Source organism: Neofelis nebulosa, chromosome 17 (assembly GCF_028018385.1).
Source record: "Neofelis nebulosa isolate mNeoNeb1 chromosome 17, mNeoNeb1.pri, whole genome shotgun sequence".
In the NCBI taxonomy this organism is placed as follows: Eukaryota; Metazoa; Chordata; class Mammalia; order Carnivora; family Felidae; genus Neofelis; species Neofelis nebulosa.
In genome coordinates, this window is record NC_080798.1 from 44,274,955 (window position 1) to 44,287,969 (window position 13,015).

Here is a 13,015-nt window from a genome sequence, read left to right on the forward strand (position 1 = left end):
GATTTTGGACTTCTGACTTCCAGACCCATAAGAGAATACATTTGTTTTGACCCCTAAGTTTGTGTTGATTTGTTATAGCAGCAATATGAAACTAATACTGTTGGTAAGTTGGGAGTCACCGCATGGCCATGTCCTGATTCTCACGTTCGTCTTTGCAGCACACCTCCTCACAGGGCCGAGAAAAGTGGGAGAGAACATGGAGATCCTTTTCAGTGTGACTGTCCTAAGGAACAGGCTGCCCAGAGTTTCAGACCCAGTACCTAGAACAGGACTTTAAACCTGGTAATTCCCAAAAACACTTGCAAAGTAAATGAATACCTTTCAGTCTGGTGATTGAATTGGAATAGCTCAGTAAGGAGAAGAAATGCCCTCGAGGCGTGACCGACATGGACTCTCACTGAAAATCATGGGTCCCGACCCCAAGAGTGCCCCTCTTTAGACCCAAGGGCTTCAGGGAACCTCAGTGGAGTCAGCTGGGGAAGGGCCACCAGGTAGTTTCAACCAAAACTGCAAACATACTCAAAAATTTCTCAACCAAAGCACACTACAAAACATAAGCAGATTATGAAAAGTCCCCATTGCGTCTCATATATTACATAGTGCCATGTGACTTTTATTTGTGTGTTTTTATTTTTTTAAGTTTGTTACTTATTTTTTTAGTAATCTCTACACCCAGTGTGCGGCTGAAACTCCTGATCCCAAGATCAAGAGTCACATACTCTTCCGACTGAGCCAGGCAGGCACCCCTGTTTCTGGGAAAATGGGATCTGGCTTTAGGAAGCCACAGGATCCCATCTTGCTGCCCTAACACCTGACCTGGGGCATCTGTTAGCTCTTGACATTGAACACCCATCCACTCTGGAACTGGGCATAGAGATTAAAATGTTTTTCAAAAACTTGGAGGAAGAGACTATTTTGCTGAAGAAAAAAAAATTATTCTTCTTACTAAGAAGAGTTTTCAAAGAAACTGGACATTGTGTCCAAGGTACCAACTTCATAAAGAAAATTGGGGAGGCACCCTTTCCTCTAAGCCTTCGCAACTAAGATGGAAACATGAAGGTTGGAATGGTTTGTCACTAATCTATGTTTATAAAAGGAGTATCTAGAACACCCAGTAGCTGTGTGAGAGCACTGAGGGGCTCATTCCTGCTGTTGAGAGAGAGGTCTAAGGTGATGCAGAGGGGGCTCCTTCAACCTTTGGTGATGGAGTTCCCATTGTTTTTGTCCTGGCTTTGTTGTGACCCATATCCACCAAGCTACACACCCACAGGGCATGGACTAGCTGTGTCTTGTCCACTTGTGAGCTCTACAGTGACCATTCTTGGGCTTGGCATAGGTAGATGTTCCATAAATGCTTCCAGAATTTCATTGAATTATCCCTGCAGCTCAGGTAGTGGATACTTACGTGACAGGCCACATAGTGCTGTTGGCAAAAACTCTTCCTTCTCCTGGCTGTCTCAGAAGCGAGGTCTTTGGAGGAGGGCATATGTCACTCTGGGTCCTAGACTGCAACCAGCCAGCACCGTTGATCCCAGGGCTGTCTCAGTCCATCGACTCACCCAGAGCCCCAGAGCCCCAGAGCCACGTGCAACAAGCAAATGGGAAGTTGGCTTTCCTTTTTCTTCCTGTCTTTGATCCTTTCCTTCCACTCTTAACTGGTGGAGCACCAGATGGGCCAGCCAGTGTTCTAGATGTTGTGACCACAGGGCAGGACCTTGTTTGGAAAGCTCTTTTTTTTTTTTTTTTTTTTAACATTTATTTATTTTTGGGACAGAGAGAGACAGAGCATGAACGGGGGAGGGGCAGAGAGAGAGGGAGACACAGAATCGGAAGCAGGCTCCAGGCTCTGAGCCATCGGCCCAGAGCCCGACACGGGGCTCGAACTCACGGACCACGAGATCGTGACCTGAGCTGAAGTCGGACGCTTAACCGACTGAGCCACCCAGGCGCCCCTGGAAAGCTCTTTATTGAAGTGCACAGAGAAAGAGATCGATTCTTTGCTTCTCAGAGAGATAAGCTGAGGGGACTTTATTACAAGTTACCCAGGGAAGTGGATGTTCACCATTGTGGGCCTTCTGGCATCCATTTCTTCTTCCCTTTGATGACATATTACACACTTTATTTGAATGTTCATCTTTCCCCCATGCAGCCTCTAGACTTCCCACCCTCCCCCAGCTACACAGGCAGGTCTCGACAGAGTGAAACCAATCAGCACGTCCCATCCACCTGGCCTCAGCAATTGGCCAATGGGTAGACACCAGACCCGATCTGGATCAACCGTACCAGAGGGACTTTTGATGGGTCCTTGGGAAGATGGTTTCTTGATCATGGGGAGAAAGACCCACAGACTCTTCTGTGTGGTCAGAGTGTGGACATGGGTTTGGAACAGCTTTGACTTCTTTACGGCCTTGAGTGTGGCTCAGCTAGGGATGAAGCCCATAGCCAGAGCTAGGCAGGCCTGAGGGAATCCCAGAGCAGTGGAGTCAGCACCCTGCCTGAACCTCGGCGGGCACCTCGGCCACCTCTGGACTCTGAGGTTATGTGAGCCAATCCACTCTCTTTATTGTGTGATTTAGTTTGGATTGGGTTGTCTGTGTCCTGCAGCTGAGAGCATACTCGCTGATCTCACCGAAGAGGAATTTCAAATCTGGTTTCTTGACCTTGAAAGGCAGTCTGGGTTTGGGGAAGGAGGGGCAGGCACTGGTTAGTGACCCATCCAAGGACCAACAGCCTTGTGTCTCCAGCTCAGGAGAAGTGGGAAGGAGACCTGAATATGGACAGAAAAGTCTAGGCAGGTGGGGTGAGGGGAGGGCTGGTGCCAGGGTCCCTCGCCCCAGCCTTGGCTGGCAGCTCCTGCAGTTTAACTCCACCTGACTAGTAAATGCAGAGTGCAGTCCACCTAAAGAAATCAGAGCAGCTGCCACTTCAAAGCAGGAAAGATGTGTGTAGGTGGGTGGGGAGGAGGCGGATAATTATGCAGGGAAAATACTTTTCTTGATGTTCTTCTGGAAATGTGCATGGAGCACAGGGAGCAGCAGGAGAGACCACGGGAAAGGGAAAATGTATTAGTAGAGGATATGCATCTCCAAAGGGGCATAGGTTAGGATTTGCAGTCAGTCGCATGCTCATCTGACCACAGCACCCTTTTATGGGAAGCATCTGAGACTCCATGGGACACCACCAGATATGGGACTTCATCCACGAGTGGCTGAAGGATTTGTTGGGAATGATTGAGTCCACCTGTGTATGTGTGTTTGTACAACACACTGGCTCTTCCTCATGACCAGGAGGCTGGGTGCCGTTTGCATTTCCTCACGCTCTGGAGAAGGAGAAGGGAACTCAGGCTTAGCAGGAGAGGAGGCTGCAACGTGCCAGGGAGAGCTAGGGCCTCTATGTGCCATCTCTCTGCCCCACTGGGGATCTGCCCACAGACTCCACGTACCGTGCATGCTTTGAGTGGCAGAGGGACACCACTGAAATTTCAGAAGCAGCTCTGAGTCTGTGAACGTTGGATGCCAACAATTATCCAGCTGTGAGTAAGCTGAACATTTCTTAGGGCCATTTTTGTGTAATTATAAATATTTGAGGATGTTAAGCTCCCAGGTTACATATTGAGGGTATTATTTGAGCAATGGCTGGCTGCCGAGCTGGAAGTGCAAACACCCTTTCATTCCCCTCTCCTGGAGCACTTAGAATATTTTATGGGATTCAAAAGAAAAAAGTTTCAGTTGAGAAAAACAACAACAACAACTGGAAACAAAGTCGGTTGCTAATATTTCTAAACAGCTCTAAATCAAAAAAGAGGAATGCGACCATTTTACTTAATTGTGGTGGGTTTGTGATGCATTTTCTCTATGGGTTAGGAAAGCAATTACCATCAAACAACCCACTTGTGCCTCCATTGTGATAAATGTTCCCTCTAATGGGGTTGACATGCCAGGCAGAGGGCCTTTTAAAGCACTTAATGCTTCAGGAAGTGTTTGCACGTGTGGGGCTCCTTGGCGTGCGCTGAGAGCCCATGACTGGCTCCCTCTAAGGATATATCGTGGTGCAGGGGGTTCTTTTTTTTTTTTTAATTTTTTTTTTTCAACATTTTTTTATTTATTTTTGGGACAGAGAGAGACAGAGCATGAACGGGGGAGGGGCAGAGAGAGAGGGAGACACAGAATCGGAAACAGGCTCCAGGCTCCGAGCCATCAGCCCAGAGCCTGACGCGGGGCTCGAACTCACGGACCGCGAGATCGTGACCTGGCTGAAGTCGGACGCTTAACCGACTGCGCCACCCAGGCGCCCCTGCAGGGGGTTCTTAATAGGAGATAGGTCCTTTGAAGCAGCAGCTGAGGCCTGGAGCATGAATGACTTCTCTGTTGCCCTGTCTCTGTCCAGGGCCCCACGTGAGGCCTTGGGGCCTGTCCAGCCCTCATACCCTTCCTTGGTCACCCTATCCTGTCCAGCCAACCTGAGAAGTCTTGTATCACCTCACCTGCCCCCATCTGCATTCCTCCCACCCTGGAAAACACGGGCCATCTCCCACTGACACATGCACAACCTCTCCTTCCATCTTCTGCCTGGAACCTGACCCCTCCTGCTAAGCTTCCCCATACCCCCTGAGCATTGCCACTCATTCTCCAGACCCCCAGTACTCCCAGAGACCATGGCTTCTGTGCCCTTGAACAACCCCACCCAGCCTCTGAGGTTCCTGCATGCTGTTCCCCCCTTTCTCAGCCCTTGCTCTGGGCCCTGGTTTACCCTTTCTCACCTCAAAGAACTGCCTTCATCTTGGGTAACTTTAACATGGTGTGAACGGCCCATTGCACTGGCCAGGTCACAGACTTCCTTGATACCCTTCCACTTGCTTTCACAACCAGGCTGCCATGTCCAGACCTGATAATCTTAGCCATTAGGTGACACCTTGGCCACAGTGAGCGCCCTGTATCTCCCCTACCCTCTGCTCCTGCGGAGGCCTCTGGTCCCCAGCCCCAAGGATTTTGTGGCCTCATTTCTGGCTGGGACGCTGTGGCCATCCCTCTTACTCTGTCTGGGGCTCCTGAACCCCATCATCTCCATCCCTCAGCCCAGGAGCTGCCATCTAAGGCCCCTGCTTGGGCATGGAGCTGTTGCTTGGCGACCCTACTAGCCAGCCCCGGAGGGAATCCTGACCGTGCAGCCTCCCACGCCCCTACCCCTCCCTGCCTTCTGTCCCCAGTTCCTAAGGTCACAGCGAAACGGCCGTGAAAACGTGTTAATAGTAAAATAACCAAGACACCCCCCCTGCCCCCCCCCCCCCCCGCGCCTCAGATGCAGGCAACAGGCAGGGGGCATCTTCTGAGACACTAGGGCAAACATCCCCCCGCTTGCTTCCCAAGGGCGCGGGGCGGGGGCGGGGCGGGAAGGTGGAGAAACAATGTAACATTGGTTTGAAAACTCGAGGTCCCCACACAAAGGTGGGACAAAAGTGGGATCGATCCTGAAGGCTGTAGTCCCCAGACGACGCTCCAGCCGCCAGCGCCAGGCCCCTCTCCAGCTCACCATACTTGGATGGGGCAGCGAGAAAAGGATTCGGGACAATGGGGACAAATCCAGGGGGACCCAGATCGCGGCTCTGGCCGCCGTTCCCTGCCCACTCACGGGTTGCCTCATCCCCGCAGCGCGGGCCCCGGGCGCCCCCTGGAGGCTGTGCGGACTGCAGGCGTTCAGCCCAGACCCAGGAGGGTGCTCCCATCAGCTAGAAAAATAGCCCCCATAAAAGTGGACAAAGGACAGGAACAGAAACATTTGGAATGAAACACAAATGCCCAATAAAACGTTAATCTGACGTTTACATAGGCAGGATCTGTTGCAAGCCATTACATACATCGATTCCTTTAAATCTCTCAATAACACTAGTAGGAAGACAGAGTACTCCCATTCTATGAATGAGTAAACTGAGGCGCAGAACTTGCTCAAGCCCACACATAAAGTGACAAGGCTAGGAATCTGCCCCAGCGGCCTGACACCAGAGTCTATGGCCTTACTCACTGTATTAGACTGATTGTCAATATATGAAAAATGTACATTCTGGCTAAAAAACAAAGTGTAAATTAAAACAATCCATTCAATAAATTTATTCTACAGGTATTTGCTGCATGCCTACTGTGAGCCAGGTCCTATTCTGTGTGCAGAGGAATGGATACCAAAACACACAAAACATTAAACTTACATTCCAATGTAAATAAATAAATAAACATGAAACTATATTCTGTGGCAAGTGGGATAAGTGCTTGGGGGGAAAATAGCAGGGTAAAGGGGAAAAGAAGGGATATTTAAATCAGATGATCAGATCCTTCTCTTTGAGACGGTGACACTTGAGCAGAGACCTAAAGAAAGTGGGGGAGGGAGGCTCGTGGTTATCTGTGGGGAGAGCATTTTAGGGAGAGCAAGGTCCCTGAAGCCACTGCTGAAGGCACTGTCTGTATAGTCCACAGGAGTTGGTGGGCTCCTGTCCAGCTGCTGTGATCCATTGCCTGTGCCCAGGACTGTGCTAGACATTTGGGGAGGAAGACTTGCATGTTAACCATTCAGTGGGGATGATGCTCATCTTTGCTCCTAGTATTCACTCACCTCCCTGCCACTGGCCCAGTGTGACACTTATCCCCCATGGGTCTCAGCAGAAGGTGGATGGATCTGGGGAAGTGAAAGGGAAAGCCCCCACTAATATTTGGGGGTGGGGATAACTGACCCAGGTTCCAGGTCTCTGGGCTGGGACACAGCAAAATTTAGCCCTGTTAAATGCGGTGAGAGAAGTTTCATTACCGGGGGAACCATCTAACTCTTAGCCCAGACTCTGAGAGGCCTGAGGGAATCTGGATGAGTGCATCTGCAGCTTCCAGTGGTCCCAGCAGGATCCAGATGCTCTCGCTTCTGTGTTCCCTTCACGGGTCTCTGTGGTCTTCCTCACTAGATCTTAGAGGCACCTGGGATTTTGAGTGAAATGTCCCATTAGTGAGCTTCCTGTCTGGCCCCAGGATAGGAGGGCCAGGCCATGACTGTAGTCTGCAGGGTCTCCTTTCCTCCAGAGACAGAAACCCAAGAGTAAGGTCAGAGGGAGAGCAGGTAGCCCCAGAGGAGGTGAACCCAATTCTTTCTCAGTGCCTGCCACCTCCTCCTTGCTGTGGCCAAAAGGCCATGATTTTCCCTACTGGTTTGGTCTCATTTCATCCCTTTGAGATAAGATGAATCACTCTCTAAAAACTGCTTATGTTTTATATGGTGAACTGCCCTGTGGTTCAGTGTTGAAAACTTCTGTTGATTCTTGTGTCCACCTGGGTTCTTTTGAGTCCTGCTTGGATGACCTTAGGAAGGGGTGAGCTTGTTTTCAAGATGAGCACAAACTGGGGCAGAACCTGGAAGAGAAGGAGCTTAGCATAAGGGCTGCCCGGGGAGGGCCGGCTGGTATCTCCATCTCTCTCCCAGGGTCACAGAGTCTCTCTCTGAGCTTGCTCTCTTCTCTTCTCCACCAGCAGCACCTTCGTCCCCCATTTACTTAAAGTTTCCTTTCCCTGGCTCCTAGCTTCTTTTTCCTGAGCTGCTTTCTCATATCTGACCACGTCACTGATCTGAACATCTCCTTGACCTCTCTCTTTTCTCCTTTCAGCATCTGTATCAGAAACTGGCCACCTCAGCCCTGGAGTTCTTCATTTGTGTCCCCAAGCCAGCTCATCTATTTTATGCCAGGGCACATCATATATCTCTGGATAGTCCCATCCGGGTTCAACCACTGGGGCCAAAAAGGTAGGGCACCAAGGTAGCCAGCTGTCCCTTCTGCCAGTGGCCAGGGTGATGCAGACACCACTATTAGACTGTCTGCTACGGTCCCAGATTCATTTTTTTTTATTGTTTACTCATGCTCGTGTTTCAGTTTTTGGCCTTTGTTATTGTTGTCTTGAGGTCTTTTCAGGGTCCTAAAAAATTCCTCAGGCGCCCAGCCTGGTTTATTGCAGTGGCTCCTACCCCCAGATGCCTGGCATGGGGAGGATCATTCATAAACAGGAAGTCACTTCTTCCTCCCACTTAAGTCTTACCTGTCATCAAAAAAGGGAGGGGAGACCATACTTAATAAACACCACCCATTAGATTAGATCGACGGTCCCCAAATATTGCATTTCTTCCAGAAACAGTATCTCTTGCCCTCACAGAAGAGCATGTGGTCAAGAGGAAATTGAATAAAGTCCTTTAATCAGCCACAGTAGTATTTGAATCATTTAATTTAGGATCTGACAACCACAAATTACTTTATTTTCCAGACCAATTTTAGCCGACCAGGAGAGTTGGCCCAGTCCCGACTCATGCTTAATAAATCACTCCCTTGCCTGAACATGGAAAGTTTGGGGAAGCAATTTTTCTGGGGCTTTTCAAACATAATAAAAAATAATCTCCCATGCTGTGTGTGCCTGACATGAGTCCTTGGCTATGCTCCCTATGCATAGCTTTGTGGCTATAGAGTGAACCCTCCAGCTGAGAGAGGCAGGGACTTGAAGCAGGGAGCTGTCACCTCTGCAGCCTGTGCTTTTTATTCCTGGCTCCAAGTTCTCATGGCTAGGAAAACAAGTCAAATCAAATTAGATGCCAGACACAAGCTGCTTATTGCAGCTCACCCTCGGCTGCCTCAGACTTTTCAACACCTGCTGAAGCTGCTTCACTGGGAAAAAAACGAAAGAGGAGCTTCTGATTCAAATAACACCAGTGGGACACCCCAGCTGTGTCCTCTTCCAGAGTCCCGTTAAATCACCGGTGAAGTCCCAGTGGCGGGCAAAGCACAAGATTTCTCCTTCAGAACCAGTCTAGATGTCTGTGTGTCTGAGCCCCTGGCGCCTCCTCTGGCCACCAGGCAGATGCAGCTGGGCTGAGAAAAACCCACGGGACTTCATTCTAGCCCTGCTGCAAGCTACAGCCGTGTGTCTGTTCAAGGCCCTTGCTTTTAGGCCAGTCTGCTCATTTTTCTCCGTTGATTCCAAGGAAACAAAGTGGCCAGAAAGAGGCTGGTGGACTAGACAGGATGCATGGCGTTCTTTTTTTTTTTTTTTTTTAAATATGGAATGCTTCACGAATTTGCGTGTTATCCTTGCGCAGGGGCCATGCTAATCTTCTCTGTATCGTTCCAATTTTAGTATATGTGCTGCCGAAGCGAGCACAGGATGCATGGCGTTCTTGGGGGCATGTTGCATTCCTGGAGGTATAGTACTGATGAGTAAGTGGTATTAAGGAAGGAAGAATCTGGGGTGCTTGAGTGGCTCAGTCAGTTAAGCACCTGACTTCGGCTCGGGTCATGATCTCACCATTCACGAGTTCAAACCCCGCGTCAGGCCCTGTGCTGACAGCTCAGAGCCTGGAGCCTGCTCCAGATTCTGTGTCTCCCTCTCTCTCGGCCCCTCCCCTGCTTGCACTCTGTCTCTCAATCTCAAAAATAAATAAACATTAAAAATTTTAAAAAAGAAAGAAAAAGGAAGGAAGAATCTGATGTGGGCCAGTGCATGCAGGGGAATTGTAAATTTTAATGAAATACGTTTTTTAAGAATTTCTGTCTCAGTCAAAGATGTGTTGATGTGAAAATAAAACCATCAACAGCCAAGGTTACAAGGGTGGAGCAGGTACCCGCAGGCACCAGGAAATCCTGGGATGGAGCCAAATGGGAGAGCAGTCCAGGCCTCCTGGGAGCTGTCTGGTCACAGGCAGCACCTCCCTGGCGCCAGACCTGAGGCTGCTCATCCATCTCTTGCTTCTGGGCACCCCTCTCTGCAGGTGCGCTCTTGGTTCCTGCTCCCCTCCCAAAACTTGAACTCCTACAAACATGACTCTGGGTTCATCTGGTCATGGCACTTGACCCAGTGCTTGGAGAGCCACTATCAATCAAGGAAACCCTCTTCTGGCCCCTTTGTGGAGGGTGTCCAGGGACAGAGTGCCCCAAGCACCTGTGTCAAAGTCCTGGGCAGCGGTAGGGCCACTGTTTGTCAGGAGGTCCCACGTGGAACCTGTCTAGAAAGTAGCTGCCCATATTTTAAGGTGGGAGCAGGGATGGAGATTTGGGGGAGGGCTGCTGACGCCTCTCATTCCTCACACTGGCACCACTACTGCCTGAACTCCCACCCTAATCCCGGCCTTACTTATCTAATTAAGCCTGACTCAAAAAATAAATAAAAATAAAAATAAAAATAAAATAAAATAAAATATTAAAATAAAATAAAATAAAATAAAATAATAAACCTGACTCTGCCATTCACTCTTGTGTACCTTTGAGCTCCTTTCTTAATCACTGATGCCCAAAAGTGGAACAGATAACAAGGGCACTTTCCTTCCAGGGTTGTTATGAGAATCAAATGAGATAAGAGTTCAGAAACATAAACTATTTGGGAAATAATAAAGATAATAGACCTCTTTGGCCTAAATGCAGCTGGAAATCATAGAAAATGTAGATGAGTGTAGATTGGAGATATGATCTTATTCTAGAAAGATGAAATATGTTTTGAATTGACACAAGAGTGAAGTACATTTCATTAAACAAAAAGAAAATAAGGTAATTTATGTGTAGCCCTATAAACATGACTCACAAAATAGAACTATAAAATCGTTTGCCTTGCTCTTGGATGAAATATAAGCTAAATTCCCATATGACCTCTTCTTTACCCCTTGGCCTGGCAGTAATTTTCAGCTCTTTCTTCCTCCCAGAGGCTTTTGTGATCAAGCTGTAAAATGACCCCATGCTGTTTCTCTCATGTCAGCAGCCACCTCTGGTCCACTGGAAACATTCACTCATCTTTCGCCCCCATGATCTCTGGCCTTGCAGGCAGACCCCAATGCGGCCCCTCTCCTAGCTGCACTGTGAACACATCTGGCCAGCCTGTCTCCTGCCATTAAGATTTCCCTGCCCTAGTTCGCTGTATCCCTGAACTCCAAAGGACATGTATTGAGCCTTCTGAGTGATCCCACAGAAGCTCCTTTCCCTAAGCTTGAGGTGAGGAACAAGCATCTTTTACTATCACCCTGGAGAAAGGGGATTCACAACCCTAACTCCCCAAATATGTCCACAGAGCCCGGTGCACTGCAAATGCTCAGTAAATGGCAATCATCCCAGCCTTCTGATCCTGCCTCCCAGAGACCTACCTGCCTCTCAATGGCCACTGGGAAATGACTGCCCCTTTCCTGAGCAGTTCTTTTTTTTTTTTTTTTTAATCTTTAAACATTTGTTTTATTTTGAGTAGGGGGAGGGGCAGAGAGAGAGGGAGACAGTGGATCTGAAGAAGGCTCTGCATTGTTAGCAGAGAGCCCAACGTGGGGCCTGAACTCACAACATGTAAGATCATTCCCTCAGCCAAAGTTGGGCACCTAACGTACTGAAAATAAAGGAATTTTTATTAATTGAGTGCCCCAGAGAAGCTCAAGAGCAGCAACTAGTCTGGAGAGTGCAAGAAACCTCCATTAAGGGGCTCTGTATTGACAGCTTGGAGCCTGGAGCTTGTTTCAGATTCTGTGTCTCCCTCTCTCTCTGCCCCTCTCCTGCTCATGCCCTGTATCTCTCTGTCTAAAAATAAATAAACATTAAAAAAAAATTTTTTTAAAGGGGGATTGAGGGGCCCAGGGAAGCTTGGGAGCAGAAATGAGCCTGCTTGAGGATGGGGAACAAAAATTCCAGGCCTAGGGGTAAGGGAAGAGACACCCAGGTGCCCCTTCCTGAGTAGTTCTAAGCCCTAAGTCCCAAAGGCAATTCCAGGTCCCTAAGTGAGACAGTTATTGAGAGGCCAAACTGAGATTCCACTCCAAGCCAAAATATTCCTTTCTGCTCTTTGCCAACTGCCTCCAGGGAGAACAGTATCCCTACCCCTATATTATGAGGATGGATGGGCTAGTGAGAAAGAGGAAGATATCCATCCAGCCACAGAAATGTGATGGGTATGGCAGTGTCCCAGGCAAGCACCAAATAATCCCCACGTTGGCTGCTGGCTATTTTGTCCCATTAGGGACTTACTTAGGGAACTTATGAGAGAAGAATTAGGAGGCCCTTGCTCAGTGTGACCAAAGGGACCTCAGGAAGTACCAGGCCTTGAAGTAGAATGAAAACCATGCCCCAGGAAACAGGAGAGGAGGAGACTGGAAGGAGGAAGATAATGAGTGTGGGGAGAAAGGGAGAACCCTGAAGTCAGAGACGCCTTGGGGAAAAACCTTGGGTCTGAGGGTCAACCCAGAATCCCTGAGGGAGGGGTCCATGCTCAATTCTCAGAGTGGCTCAGGAGGAGACAGATGGTCTGGAAGGCCAGGCAGTGCCCCAGGAACATCTACATCAGCAAGCCTATCTCAGATGATTAAAAATGGCAGCAGATAAATTTAACTAAACATGAGTAATGGGGACACAAAGGGGAAGTGAAGAGAAATAGAATATTTTAGCAACATAAGGAAATGAGAAGAAAATGACTTTGCAATGAAATATCAAACTTCTGTGCCTGGAGGAGATGTAATCTGGTCATTGCAGGCTCAGGGGAGCGGGGGAGTCTGTGGTTATTTCAAGCAAATTTTAATTCACTATAATTTAATAACATATGGCCAAATCCCTTTGGGTTGGTGTCAGGGGATAGAACTGGGATAGAGAGTTACCTGGGGTGTTTATTTTCATTGCTTTACAGGAAACTGTGTGATTATTCATCCACCATCCATCCATCCATCCATCCATTCAGAGAGTAAATGTTAAAGCCTGAGGATTAGAAAAACAAAAGATGGGGTGGGGTGGGGGGCCTGGGTGGCTCAGACGGTTAAGCTTCTGACTCTTGATTTCAGCTCAAGTCATGATCTCTCAGTTCATGAGTTTGAGCCCTGCATCAGGCTCTGCTAACAGTGCGGAGCCTGCTTGGGATTCTCTCTCTCCCCTTCTCTCTGAGCCTTGGGTGTATTTTCTCTTGCATTCTCTCTCCCTCTTTCAAAATAAATAAACTTAAAAAATTAATTAAAAAAAAAAAAAGAAAAACAAAAGAGCCCTGCCATCTCCAGCCCC

General features: G+C 48.5%; 1 protein-coding gene and 1 non-coding gene across 3 annotated transcripts in view; one reads left to right on the forward strand and one right to left on the reverse strand.

Moving 5' to 3' along the window:
* The window catches only part of ZFP90 (ZFP90 zinc finger protein), a 116,602-nt gene that overhangs the window by 58,269 nt on the left and 45,318 nt on the right, over positions 1-13,015 (forward strand). The window lies entirely within an intron of this gene.
* On the reverse strand, positions 9,064-9,170 carry LOC131500542 (U6 spliceosomal RNA). The gene has a single exon (XR_009256347.1). It is a non-coding gene; the product is annotated as a U6 spliceosomal RNA (small nuclear RNA).